This window comes from Pinus tabuliformis, chromosome 7 (assembly GCF_031772625.1).
Source record: "Pinus tabuliformis cultivar Carrire ecotype Pingquan chromosome 7, CPIR1, whole genome shotgun sequence".
Taxonomy (NCBI): Eukaryota; Viridiplantae; Streptophyta; class Pinopsida; order Pinales; family Pinaceae; genus Pinus; species Pinus tabuliformis.
The window spans coordinates 1,864,878,601-1,864,893,620 of NC_142293.1; the positions used below are offsets into that span (position 1 = coordinate 1,864,878,601).

Genomic DNA, 15,020 nt, shown 5'->3' on the forward strand with positions numbered 1-15,020 from the left:
CGGTCGAGTTTGGACGTCCCTTGGGATAGTTTAATTCCCCCAAAGGTGGCTCTCATCCTCAATCCCTCCCCATGAGATTTGAACCTTTGACCTGGTGGGGACTAAACCCCACACTACACCTCATGGGTATCAAATACATATTTATATCATAACTCTCAAATGGAGGGTTAGTCATTGATCACTAGGAAAATAAGTCATGATCACCACACAATTGTTTGGAGTTGCTTCTTAAGGCCTCTCCATTATCATATCTTCTTCCTCTCACTTGGCTCTTAATCAATTCACTAGTCTCACATACAGGGAATCCGACTTCTCATCTAATTCTACTTGCATTGCTAGCAATTTCTTCATTTAAAAATCCTGCTAGGGCTTCTGCTATCATGGCTATTCATGTCTACAAAGATTAGGGCAAAATAAAATCGAAGTTATTGAGGGCCTAATGGTGCATGTGTTTCCTCGTAAAAGCCATAGGTTCAAAACCAGAGGCGGGTAGAGTATGTATGCCTTCGTAGACTTAGTAAAATCGTTGCACAGAAGTGAGTCGCTTGTCCCACAAACAAGGGGTCTCGTACACCAATTTAGTCACCTCCTTGTCCTACGAACAAAGGGTCTCATACACCAATTTGATGTCTAGCTTGACCGTGACTTTAAAATTGAATAATAATAATAATAAATATTAAAACTACCTTCTTGAAAAATATGATTATAAAAATTTTAAAGATAAATTGAACTCAGGGTCATCAAGAAAAGCTCCCACCAATTTACTACACCAATTTACTAAACCACAACACGACAATCTCTCTCTTTGGTTCCACATTAACACTCCTATTCCTTCTTTGTTTAGGTGATGATCGGACTTTTAGTTAAAGGTTGAATGCATGTGACCACCTAGGTGATGATCGAAGTTTTTAGTTAAAGGTTGAATGCATGTGACCACCTACAAGGACCGATTGCGACGCCACAGCGGCCTCCGAGGACCGAAGCTCAGGTGACCGGGGCGTCGGACCGTGGTACGAGACACGTGCGATGCCAACGACACAACCAACAACTGTATCGAAGCTCGCGTCAGTTCGCCAGCGCTGACGTGGCGCGCTAAAAGATCATCGTCGTTCACGTCAACCGACGGAAACCAAGAAATACGCAGTAGACGGGAAAAACTTCCGTAGGTCGTCGTATTTATACACCGTATACACAATCGACATCCACCGACTCATGTCGAAGGGTAAAGCAAAGATAATAGTTAATCCCAAGAGTTTAATCCACTAATTAGTGCTAATTAAGCAACGCACTACAACTTTATATTCTTTGTTTTCCCTTGATCTTTTGCGTCCAAGATCTTCTTTGCTGCTCATAGGGGGGCTCCGCGTTGTGCTGCCTGCAAGTAAGTAAGTAAGTTTTTAAGTTTCATTTTTAGCTGCTGGACTCGAACTGGTGATCTCACCATGGCTCAGTTCTTCAGCTTCAAAGCTTTCCTGAATGCTGAACGGTTTTATCGTTATTATACTTAAATTGCTTCGAGTTTCGAACTCTTAGGCCACCGAGCTTCAGCGCATTTTGGGTTTTGTGAAGAGTTTCTGTTAGCCTGAAAATGCCCGGAGTCTCATCAGAGGAGTGCCAGGCTCTGTCGTTGGATTCCTTCATGCCTGGGGCTTCTTTCTTCAGCGATAGCAATGGCTACGCCAATGCCGTCGACTTTGTAAGCGGCGTCGAGTTCCAGGGGCCGGATTTGTTGATAGAGCAGTCGCAACCAGGCGCTGAGGGTTTCAATTTCAGCAGCAATGACACACGGTGCTTGTTTCCTAAGAGTCTTTCCTTCGGCTCGAACCCGTCGTCTTATCGCAGCGACGATTTCCACCATGATAGCTTTGCAGGATCGTGGTCAGAGGCCGTGAAAGATGAGGCCTTTTTGTCGGTGCCGATGTCGGGTAATACTCATGTTGGAGCCATGCTTGGATCCTCGCTAGCAGCGTTTCAGAAGTACCTGCCGTCGAACAATGAAGATGAGGCCTCCTGGCCTGCTGTGGACGCGTATTCTTGCGACGAGTTTCGGATGTATGAGTTCAAGGTGCGAAGATGTATGAGAGGAAGAAGCCACGATTGGACGGAATGCCCGTTTGCGCACCCCGGGGAGAAAGCGAGACGGAGAGATCCGAGGCGGTTTCATTATTCTGGAACTGCCTGTCCGGATTTCAGAAAAGGAAGCTGCAGGCGTGGGGATGCCTGCGAATTTGCTCACGGGGTCTTCGAATGCTGGCTTCATCCGGCCCGCTACCGAACGCAGCCCTGCAAAGACGGGCGCAATTGCCGTCGCAGGGTTTGTTTCTTTGCTCATACACCTGAGCAGCTGCGTCTTTTGCCTGGAGCCTCAGTCGGTTCGAGGAATGCCTTCCAGTCAAAGAATCACGAGGGTTCAAATCTCCGTCATGCTGTTTCGTTCGACGGGCCCTTGCTGTTGCTGCTTACGATGGTGGAGGTTCAAGTCCTGTGAACCATTTCGGTAACGGAGGAGGCTATTTCGACGGTTCCCAGACCGGGGGTTCTTCTCCCCGGGGATACTTGTGCAGCAAGTCAAATCTTTCGTGCACGTCGCAGCTTCAAATCTCATCCCCTACATCAACTCTCGTTGGACATGCCCATTCGCCGCCTCCACTCTCGCCACCGCTGTCGCCTTCTAGTTCACCGCGTGAATCTTCCCCCAATTGGACTTACGGGGTTCCGAACTCATCACCTGTTGCTGCTGGTAACAAACCCTTGCATCACAAACCTTTCAATTTCGTGAACATGGACGCCTCATCTCTCTCGCCCAGTTCTGTAGTCCATCCCTCATTTGGCCTACAGAGTACCCGGCGCCATCATTCCATAACAATTCCACCGACAAATGATTCCAGAGGTCTGTCGAGCCCAGTATCTTCTCTGTCCAACGATGGCTCTTGTCAGTCTCCGTCCAACGCAGTCTCAGATCTGATAGGCTCCCTGCAAAGCTTGGAGTTAAATGGTGGGGGATCATCAACGCCGACAGTCCCTACAGGACCTTCTCAATGGCTTCAAGCTGAAGCTTCCTACGCTGCATTGCACAGAAGCTGCTCTCCCCGGGCTTCAAACCTGCGACATTGCTCTTACAGTCTTCCATCGACTCCCACAAAGTCAAGGTGGGAAAAGAACTGGGACTCCGAATTCTTCGCGGAAGAGGAGCCACTGCAGAGGGTCGAGTCCGGCCGAGAACTGCGTGCAAAGATCTACAGCAGACTAAGCCGGGAGAATCTCGATAACACCAACGCTGAATCCCCTGATCTCGGTTGGGTTAATGAGCTGGTCAAGTAGTAAAATTAACATATTCTTCAAGCTATTTTTTTGGGTGTATCTGTAGAAAACCATATCTGTACAGTCAGGGGGATTGGGGCTAGGTGGAAATTGACCCCTTGATCATTAAGTAGTTTATGCTTTACAATTTATTTTTGGGGATTTTGGACCTGTTTGAGAGAACCAATTTTTATCCGACAAGCAAAATGTATGCAGCTATAGCTTCTTGATTTTGTTGGGTTTTTATATACAGCTCGCGAAAGGATTAAAGGATTGTTTTGCGTGCAGCAACAAATTGGACAACAATATATATGTATTTTTGCAGGGGTCTAAGCTGAGAGACCCAGGTTCGATTCTCTGCTTCTTCAAACAAAGTTCAAGCAGTAGCAGCAGTTTCAGCTAGCTTGCATGGTGTAAACCGTTCAAACAGTAACAGCAGAGTGGTATAACGTTATTGCAGGTATATATAACAGTATATATTAATTTTCTATTTACTCTCCAAGGGTATTTTCTTCTGTAAAGGTGAAGAAGTCACAAGCATCTGAATTGAAAGATCCAGATGAAGCATTTTCTTAATTGGCCTGTACAAGGATTGTACTGGTTGAATGATTACCAGGTCATCGTAGCTTAAACTAGTCGATTGTCTGTCAGTATTTCTGTATATATACTTTAGATAGATATATATCTATACACAATTATGATATCCAACTATTTTGGATAAAGTCAAATCTGTAAAGCCAAGCCATTGTTTTGTAACAGGAAGCGCTTAAATTTTTAATTATATATGTTGTAATCCCATGTATGGAAATGTTGAGCATTGAGTTCATGACATAATAATTACTGTTGGACTTTAATTTGTGAGGGGTGTTGTGGTAAAAAGTATTTGGGATGTGTTTGTGATATCATAATCTGGAATTTTACTTTGTGATATCATGATGTGGAATTTTACTTTGTATTGTGGGGTATGACGTGGACAAACGTGAGGTGGAGGTGGTGAGACGGCGATGGGTAGCCGAGTCAATTTCGTGTATCAGAAGCAAAGGATGGGTGGAGGGACCCCCTGGTAAAGGGTCAAGTGGGAAGGGTAAGCGTCAGGTGAGGTGTCTTTGTTCTAATAGTAGGTAATTAGGTGAAATTTGAGGTTTTAATATTATTTTATATTTGAAAACTTGGTTTTCAGTCGTTGTATTGAGTGGTTTTTACTGCGACAAACCAGAAAAGTTGATAATTACGGATTGTGATTGCGGCGGTGGGATTATAACGACGGCTGAGATTAATTAAAGAAAAACAAAATTTTTAATCAATTATTTGACCGGGGCTGAAATAAGAATATTGTTTTAACAAATCTCTATATCGGGAATTGTGATAGAGAGACCACTCTAAATTTAGCTAGTGGAGATTGGGGTGTATTTCTTTATCTGGACGCGTTGCAAAGTTGTGTAAGAATAGTCAGTTCCAATTTTGGAGCAACTGGAGTTGGAATTATCAGCTGAAAGTGCCTTTTAAAAGGCGGTGTTCTGCTATATTGCTATATTTATCTATGATAAAGCAAAGGGATAATCAGTAATGCTTGTGTGTGTTTGGTTATGTTGCTACATTTGTCTATGATATTGGCGGTGCCTTCCCTCTATTTTCTGTTAAAATGTTCGTCATAAATGCGATATTTATGGCTATCTGACTTGACATAAGATGTTAATTACTTGCTATGTTTATGGTGATGATGCTATATGTGGCGGGTCAGGAATGCCATGTTGGTTACGTTACATAAAATGCTAGAAATTTGCTGCCGTTTTTAAATTACTTTATGGACGCCTGACCCTTTTGTTCCCCACATGTCTTGGCAATGCCATATTTGTCAGCTTACATAAAATGCTAGCAATTTGCTGTTTAGGTTTTAAATTACTTTAATAGACTGCTGACTCTTTCTGTTCCCCACATGTCCCCCCATATCATTTTGTGAGCAATAGTGTCAATTATCAAATGTTTACATTTGAAAAATTAATTAATTGAAATGACTTTGTGAAAGTATATACTGTTCAGATTATTTTAATTTGATTATTTAATTTGTCTAAGTCGCATGTTTTTGTGGAAAATAAACATTATTATCATTATCATTATCGATATCAACGATCGCTCTTTAACGGAATCAAGATAAGGTATATATAATAACTTAATCTCGATATAATATAATACTTGAAATTCAAAAATAATAAGGTAACTATATTAACTTAAGCATATATTACTAAATGCAAATGCTATTTTTTATGTAATATTTTACGGATAATAAAAAAAATCTCTATTAACTTAATATTGATGTAATTTTAATAGTAAATAGTAGTATTAACATCTTTATAATAATAATATCTAAATAAACTATTTATTTTGTAGGCGATTTTAATGAGATGTTTAACGCAACGCTGACCTCGTATGGAGACTTGATTTTTTTCCTAATAATTAAATTGTAAATAAAAAATAAATTGTAAATAAAAAATGAATTTGAATAGTAAATTAAAAATTTATATGTAAAATATTTAATCATTTATATATAAATGACCATTATATCTAGTTTACCATTGGACCCTTTGATTTAAACAATTATTATTAAATAAATACACGGTTACCTATTATAACTAAATTCTAAGAATAATAGTAAATCAATACTATTTATTTGTATTTAAATAATTTGGGGATAATAAGAAATATAGGTTATTTAATAAATATGAAGATATAATGACCATTATATTAAACACTAAATTTATTTTAACTAATAATAATCAATTATATGCTTCTATTAATAATAAAATTAGTGGTTTGACTTTGATCCTCTGGTCAAAATTAGCAGTTGGTTCGAAATGCGTCGACAAAAGATTGATTATGTGATTTTGCCGAAGATTATCTAGACATTTATATATATCTGAAATTTTATTTGTGGTTTAAGAATTAAAATAAATGAATAGTGATACTGAAATTTCTTAATTTTTTGTTTTATTGTAAATTAATTAAAAGGTATTTGAAGTTATGTTTATATTTAGTATTTTGAAATAACATGATTTCTTTATAGTTTTCACAATATTAAATTTAATTTTGAATAAATTTTATCTATTGAAAATTTGAAATTAATGGTGGGAATAGAGTTTGTTATTTTTATATTCTTATTAATAAATTAATAAGATTTATATGTGAAAATGGGGATATTTTCAAATTAATGGTGGGATAATAGAGTTTGTTATTTTTATATTTTGATGTAAAAATGAAAATAAATTTCCCAACTATCTTTTTATATTCTTTTTAGATAAAAATAAATAACAATTAAATGTGAAAATGAGTATATTTTTATGTAAAAATGAAAATAAACTTCCTAATTATCTTTTTTATATTTTTATTAAGTAAAAATTAATAACATTTAAATGTGAAAAATGAAAATATTTTTTGATGTTCGCATTAAAAAAAAATGATTGAAAACGTGAAAAAGTAGAGAGATGATGTAGTTTATCATCTTTATATTACTAGAACAATTAAAAAATCATAAATCATTTAATTTATATTTTAATGTAAAAATGAAATTTAATTTTATAAAATATCCTTATATATTCATATTAAGTAATTCATACGTGCAAATAAAATAATTCATGTAATGAATTTTTTATTTATTTTAGAATGCACTTTATATCTTTACATTAAATTTTTATATGTGATTGTTATTACTAATTGGTTACAAAGGATATTTTATTTTTGTAGTTATTAAGAATAAAATTATACCATGAAAATGTATTTTGAAGTTTAATGTGATAATTGGTTACAAAGGATATTTTATATTTGTAGTTAACAAGATTATACCATGAAAATGTACTTTTAAATTTACATTAAATTTTAATTTTAAAATTAATTGTTAAACCGTCACCTTCAAAAGTATTGATAAGGGATGGAGAGTTATCTCCAATATTGAAGAAAATCATGAGATGCGTCTTTCTTCTTGTTAAGAGAGCCTACAAAGCAAGTATCATTATCAGGATTAATCAAATTAGAGAGTAAGTATCATTTTCACGATTTAAAGTTTTTCAAATCAAAGAGAAAAAAGTTTACAATGGCTTCAAAATTTACATTTCTACAATTTGTTATTTTTGGGTGCCAAAACATTTTTGTGGATGTACATCACTAAAACTATGAAAATGAAGAGGATACAGGGTGAAAAGGAAAGGGATATAGGGATGAAGAACTATAGCTTTGACAACTAGTTATTTATACTATTAACAACTAGACATGAATAATAAACTATTAACAACTAGACATGAATAATAAACTATTAACCATGTACAAGTAGATATAATAAAGGAGACAAAACTATTCAAAATTAAGAGAAACTTTACCTTCAAATAACCTAGCATGTCCATTTCTGTTGGAACTCCTTGGTCCAAACCTAGCATGTCCATTTCTGTTTGAACTCCTTGATCCAAACCTAGCATGTCCATTTCTGTTTGAACTCCTTGGTCCAAAATTCTAATAGGTGATGAAACAGTGGAGTTGACTTGAGGGGAGGCTTGTACTAGTTCATTGATGACCACAGGTCCTTGGTGCTCGTTTGACTTGGTGTTTGAGTTGGAAACTACATGGCGTTTGATGCTAGACAATCGAACAACTATGTCATCCAACTTGTATTTGATGTCCCCAAGAATGCACTTGATGTTTCCTTGACCTGCAAAAAGTTTGTAGTTGTCTACATACTTATTTCTTATGACCATACGAAGAAGAGTTTCCATTTGATGGTGATGAGTAATGGAATGTAAGAAGTGAATTTGCCTCCTATGAAACTTCCCCAACTTGATCACCAAATTCCTTGGCCTCTCGTTGAAGAATTTCTTTGCATACCTCCAAAGGCGTCGCATCAAAAAAGTTGGTAATAGATTCCCAACCAAATAACCTCTTGTGCTGCAAGGAAGAGGACCCCAAGGATTTCCCAACCAAATATCCTCTTGTGCCGCGAGGAATAGGACCCCAAGTCTCCTCTTATGTGAGAGGAAGTGCGTAGCCTCGGTGCCACGAGGAGAATAAACTTGCCAAACAAGTTGGTAGGACCTGTGGTTGAATGACTCATTAAAGAAAACTCACTTGTTGGGTGTGTTATATTCTTTCCACGACTAATCACACGCGGGGGGGAGGGGGGCGTCACAAGATCGCCCCCATGTTCGTTGAGCCAGGGGCAGCATGGGGGTTGCACCCCCTTGTTGAGAGCTTTTGTGGGGGGGGGGGGGGGCGTGGAGCCCCGCGGTACGGGGTTTGTCGCAACACCCTGGGAATTTTTTTTTGACACTATATTAGGTGGGTAGACCTACCTATGATTTTGTGCATGGGTCACACATGGTTTTATGCATGATGATTTTTTGCCCATGGTATTTTGTAGATCCAGTGAAGAGAACTATGGTTATATTCTAATCCAGGGTTAATGGACTGGAGTTTATGAATGCTTTGACATGTATATATATGTATTGTAACATTGAAATGAATATAATGAAAAATCAATTTGGTAGTCCCGATTTTGGGATCCAAGGGGAAATCTTTGTGTATTTGTTTTATATTTTTGCCATTGTATATTTTATGTTTCTAAGAATTCATTTGTAGGTAATTTATGTATAGGGTAATTAAAACCTACATTACTAACGAGGCAGAACTAGGAGAAACGAAGGGGGTATATGAAGCATGAAGGTTGCATAGAGACTTTGTAGTGAATGCTTAAACATTTGACGAGGACTGTTTTAAACCATATTTTTAAGGTACTCTAGTACCAAACTCACAAACCAAGACTGGACAAGGAAAGATCCCTGTAGGGTTCATGTTTTCATGAGCCATTGAGGGGAGGACAACAATGAGCTCAAAGGAGGGTCCAGACCTAGAATTCTATAAAAAAAGGACAAAAAAAAATTGACCAAATGGAGAAATAGCCACCGTAATATGAGACAATGTACTACCTAAATAATTACCGAGTGGTAGTAAATGAATCCCTGTCAACCCCACTTTTAAATAACGACGCACAACTAGAATGAGAATCCTCGACAACCCAACTGGTGCAACACTTCAAATAGAGGCAAAAAACCGTTGAATCTACAAATCACAACTCTAGATTGGAGAGCAGAGAAAATTGTTTACCTCTAATAGATTAACCTCCATGGAAGGTACTTGTTTCATTTGTTCAATGATGTAGGGTCCTGGCTTGTACTGGGGCAGATCCATTGGATTGGAGCCTTTCCTTTGCGCTGCATCCTTATATGAGACAAGACCTTCAGGGTTTCTAGGATGTCTCGAAGCACCTCCATGCAACCTCAGGTCTATGATTATAGTGGAGTTTTAGAGATGCAATAATCCCTCACTTGATAAGAAAACTGAAGCAACTTTCCTTAAAAAAGAAGGCATTGGAAATTTATGTGAATGCCCAGTGTAATTTCAATATTCAACTTTATATTTATTACTATCTCTGAATCAGTGACCCAGAACATGGAGGACTTCCCATTTGGTTTCTTAATAAAGGTTTGGAAGGTTTCCTGATTTGGCTCTTCTTGTCTTTTGTATGGCTTAGAACTAAGAATTTGAGAGTGATCTACTTGTGAAATCATGTTACGATTGTGCACAAGCATCTACTCCACTGCGAATCACATTCCCCTCATGATTGTGCATGCATACGAGCCCAGATCTGAAGGAAGAAAGTATTTAGGCAACAATCCTATAGTGCTAACCCCCCACGATCTCTCCAAACGTGGCAAGCCTTTGCCAATGACACAAGCTTTGAAGAACTTGCTTAACCTTTAAACCTTGACTTCATTCTCATTACGAGCCCAGTCGAGGGTGTCTTCCACATGGCTTAGCGTTCCCCTGCCTCTTGGGACGAAGGCATTTTGTGACAGGAAGGTGCCCATTTTTGACTACAGACAGAACCATATTCATCCCTCATCCATCACCATGGAGAAAGATGATCTCATAGTCTCCATTCCTTGGCACGCCCTCGATGCCAGTGTCGAGCTCATGTTCAACGACAACGCATAACAAAGCTTCATAAAGGGAAAAAACCAGGTGCTCAGTGTGAACTCCATCTCTCCCTTCCCAACTCTTCAATTATGATTCTATGTTATTAGCGTTTATTTTAGTTATTTTTAGTTTGCATATTATTAAAGATTTATTTTTTAATTAGAGTTTGATAAAGGCTTAGAAAATAATGGAAGGCTATAAGGACTCTAATGGTACACCTCTAGCAAAATATCATAACTATGTAGAGTGTAAAGGAGGAATGCATATTGGATAGAGACTTTACAAGGTTTTTCTTATTATAATAATAGAGAATGACAAGCCAAATTAGATCTCAAAGATCATGAATATTGAGTTATAAGAAGTGAATTGTAAAAAAAATGATTTTGGAAATAAATTTCAAGATATTTTATGAAGTAATACTAGGTCTTTTTCAAAATTAATGGTTTTTTTAGGACCTTAACAACAAGATTTCTATTAGCTTTGTTAGAACATCAACTAAAAATGAAATAATGCATTATTCACCTTATGCATGGAGATATGGAAAATGAAAATGAAAAAGCAAAGTCGAAATTTAATTGTACTTTGGACATAAAAATACTTTTGAAAATTTGAATATTTTTGAAATCAAAATATTAAGTTTTCAAATTTTTGCTTTAAAATGCAGTTGTAATCCATCTCTAAAATGCAGTTGTAATCCATCTTTATCATTGGTTTCATATATATAATCCATTAAAAAAATATAATGTTTTTATAACAAAAATTTGTAAATATATATTAACTATTATCATAATATCATTATATATATATATATATATATATATATAAAAGAGTATTTGATAACTATTATATAATATCAAATATAACTATTTTATAATATCAAATCTACGTTGTGAGGACTTGATAAATCTCATTACAAGGGGATAAATTTTAGGAGAGAAATGTAAATGATTATTATAACACAATGTATGAAAACGAGATACAATGTATGAGAGACCAAAATAATTTTATTTATTTTTGTTTGACATTTGATGGATAAAATTTTAGGAGAGAAATGTAAGTATGAAGGATATGTAAGCTCATTTTACAGTCCAGTATGAAGGGATGTGTAAGTATATGGGTACAACCCCCTTTAAATTAAAAATGATGTTATAGATAGAAAAATAATGTAGGTTATAATTAAAAAAAATGAATAGAAATAAAAAATGTATGATTAAGATGTTTAAATCTTATACTTTTCAAAAATATTTCAGCAATAAACTATTTGAAGATCTTTGTTAACTAATTTATGTGGATGTCAACTTCATATATATCTATATATAGAAAACAAATTGTTAGAATTAACATTTTAATGTTATATATAAAAAAATATTCAATGTAGGTTATCAATAAAACATTTATTTGGTCCTATGTATATTCTATTTAGCATTTAAAAATACAATCTAAACAATGAAAAATAACACATTGTATTTTGCACGTGAAGAAATTTGATCCCTCTTGGTCATGTTAGATCCCTACTTAAGATGTGAAGAAATTTGATCCCTCTTAGTCATGTTAGATCCTTACTTAAGATGGATCTACACACGTTACAACACAATGTGTAAAAAAAAGATGGTGAGAAATATAATTTTTTAATAAAAAACATGTTTTAAATGTTGATGTGAAAATATGATATAGATATGTTAAATTTTTTTTATTATATTATTTAATTTAATTTAAGTTTATTGGGGCAATTTAATTGATGAGTGCTATAAATATTATATAAACCATGAAATTAAGATTCAAATGCTTTGTTAGTGTAATGTCCCGGACCGACTTATTTTTATTTATTTAAACTTCCCCTTTGCCACGTCAACAACCGCGGGAATTTACCTTATGAAATGACCGCATCACCTCCTGCGTTAACTTCCTCTATGGCTTCTGGCGACATTTAATGATACAACTATCCTGCAGGGTATGGTTTGTTTTGTAATCTTCCCGGTTGTCATTTCAGTGTGCTAAGTTTCCATGTGGCAAGGTTTAACAGATGAAGTAATTTAATATATGCCTGCACTGTTTTATGTGTTCTTTGGTGGACTGTCCGGTCGCCCAGTCCTGCTCGGGATCCTCACCTAGATCCACGGCGATGCACCCTCCAAGGCTATCCGACGGTGGAGAGTTCGCCAGAGTTTTCACAAACCCCAAATGCATAGGGAATGACCTCAGTTGTTTCACATTTTCCTCCGCGGATTTGCTCTGTAGCGACCTGTTACACCTGCGGTGCAGCTTGGTGGTCGATGGCACAGCTTGGGTCCAGCTGCTCGTTCAGGCAGAGGGTTCAAAACGTTTACAGGTAAACTTTAGTTTTCCTCAGGCTCTCGGCCCTTTAGTTTTTTTTTTATTTGTCGAAATTGTATGATATCCTATCTGAAATTTTTGCTAATCAGTTTTTTCTGTATTTCTTCTACATTGCATCAAGGGTTGCTGGAGTTCTTGGAGCTGGTTCGAACCTCGGTTAGACGGCGACTCCACAACAGCTTGCTCTCAGTCACGGGTAAGCTTCTGTTCCGAGAAAGGAGCCGAGATAGGGTTATGACTGTGCCAAGTTTTATGTCTATCCTTCGACTGCACGAGGAATGGCATTATTTAGCGGGTTCGAAGCCCCGATGGAACTTATGTTATTTTATTTTGTTTTTCTGGAAAACACTGGGAGCCTCTCGTTTTCAGGCATTCCCCAGGATATAAGTTTATTGATGTAATAATATAGACTCATCATCTATCCTCTTATGAGGATGATTTTCCCCAAATTGGTATAATTTAGTTCTGTTATGAGATGTAGCTATCGACACCAGCAGTTCTGTGCTGTTGTTCATTGTTTCATCCCTGTCATACAGTTGAAATTCCCATACTTTGTCTCTGAGTTTCACAGCTTTGTTCGGAAATCTTTTCTATGGTGATATACATATATATATATTTAATTCGGCTTCTGCTCACCTATGTGTATGCTGTAAGTTCTTGTTTTCCAAACTTATAAAGAAGGGTTTACGCTATGTATGGTTGAGAATCTATAATTGAATTTTGCAAGCTTGCCGTCCTGTTCACGTTTTCTGGGTGCGTTTGTTGATTTAATCCACCAGCTTGTCTCTGTCCCTCTCCGCTCCTTTCGCTTTATTACAGATTCACTCGTTCCCGCACTTTCCAACTTCCCAGTTGCCCCAAAAGAACTTGTGCCCTTGATACTTCGCTTCAGGATTCCCTCAGCTAGAAGGGTTTTCCTTCCGGCATGGTGAGGGGGTCATGGTCGCTGGACCTCTGCTAAAAAAAAAGGTCAATCGAAACCTCCAGCATCCAAGGGTTTACCTTTATTATTATTTTTTGTGTCTTTGTTCCTTTTTATGGTTAATCTCCATCTCTGTACTCCATATATTCGCACGAGAATGAGTCTCTGTAGTTTTTGGGGCTGTTAAGTTTTTTGTTCGATTCTCATCTTTCAGGGGTTTATTTTTCCTTTTTTATTGTAGTCAGCTCTACTATGAGCGGCCTGCGGGTGACTACCCACCCTCTCCGCGCATACGAGGGCTGGAGCAGTCTTTAGTTTTTCTTTATAGACTAAAATTTCAAGGCAGAGACAGTTACTGATAACCATACTACGATTCTTTACTTAATTCAGTTTTTTTGCTAAACATGCATGATTTTCACAGTTAAAAAAAAAACACTTATCAATAGTCCTCTCCTCAGGCAGTTATTCGCTTACCAATTTTTTTAAAAGAAACAAATATCTTAATAAAATTTTTAATCTACTAACAGGGTTAATTGATTTCCCTCGTTTCCCTGACCATTTTTGGAACCAGTTGACCCACAGGTTATAACTTTTCCTAGACTATAATGTAAAATATTGATAGCAGGTAGTGGAATTTTATATATATATCGAGTTTCTTGTCGTTACATTCTTCAGTAGTCTTGCCTACAGTAAACTACCTTGTCTTTATGCCATAAACACGGATAAGCAGAAAATCTACCACCTTCCTGTTATTTATTAAATTTTAAACTGTAAATTTACAGAAACATTTCTTTATTATTTTCAAACACAAGTCAGAGTTTACATACCTGGGTCGCTTCTGTAGAGCTCTGAATCGTCTTCTGTTGAACTTTTCTTTCTCCCTGATGAAGAGTATTGTTACCACTGCCTTTCGCAGCTAGTCAACCACCCGTCCGTGAGACCGTCTTTCAAGACCAGTCTCCCCCCTAGCTGGCTCGAAGACCCTCATCTTCATTTATAGGCATGTTACGCCCTTACCATCTGGTTCTCACCAGACTTGGTAATTTTTCCCTCCTTCTCTTTTTGTCTGTCCCTACAGCACAACCCACCCCCCTCTTTTCCTCGAGAACACTCCACGGTTGGGGAAAGAAAGGACAGTTAGGGTTTAGCAACCGTTTTTTTTTTCATATCCATGACATAACCAAATCTATCATTATAAAACATGACCTCCTTGTCATTATATTTCTATTTACTTAAAAGAAAAATGTAAGTTTATACAGCTAAAAATGTTCTTGTGTTTTGACTGTGGTAATATAAAAAAAATATTTACAATAAATTGGGGATATGACATCTCCCCCTCCTGAAAATCAGACATCGTCCCGATGTCTTCCGGTGATAAACAACCCTGGGTAAGCCTGCTTCATAAGTTCTTCGTCCTCCCAAGTGGCCTCATCAGGCCCAAAGTGCTGCC

At 36.9% G+C, this 15,020-nt stretch overlaps 1 long non-coding RNA gene and 1 pseudogene across 1 annotated transcript; both read left to right on the forward strand.

Annotated features, from left to right (window-relative positions):
* Nucleotides 1-1,311: 1,311 nt before the first annotated feature.
* LOC149255894 (zinc finger CCCH domain-containing protein 20 pseudogene) lies at nt 1,312-4,081 on the forward strand (annotated as a pseudogene).
* Nucleotides 4,082-12,091: 8,010 nt separating this feature from the next.
* On the forward strand, nt 12,092-13,060 carry LOC149255895 (uncharacterized). The gene is made up of 2 exons (XR_016266421.1): nt 12,092-12,643; nt 12,770-13,060. It is a non-coding gene; the product is annotated as an uncharacterized LOC149255895 (long non-coding RNA).
* The last annotated feature ends 1,960 nt before the right edge of the window (nt 13,061-15,020 follow it).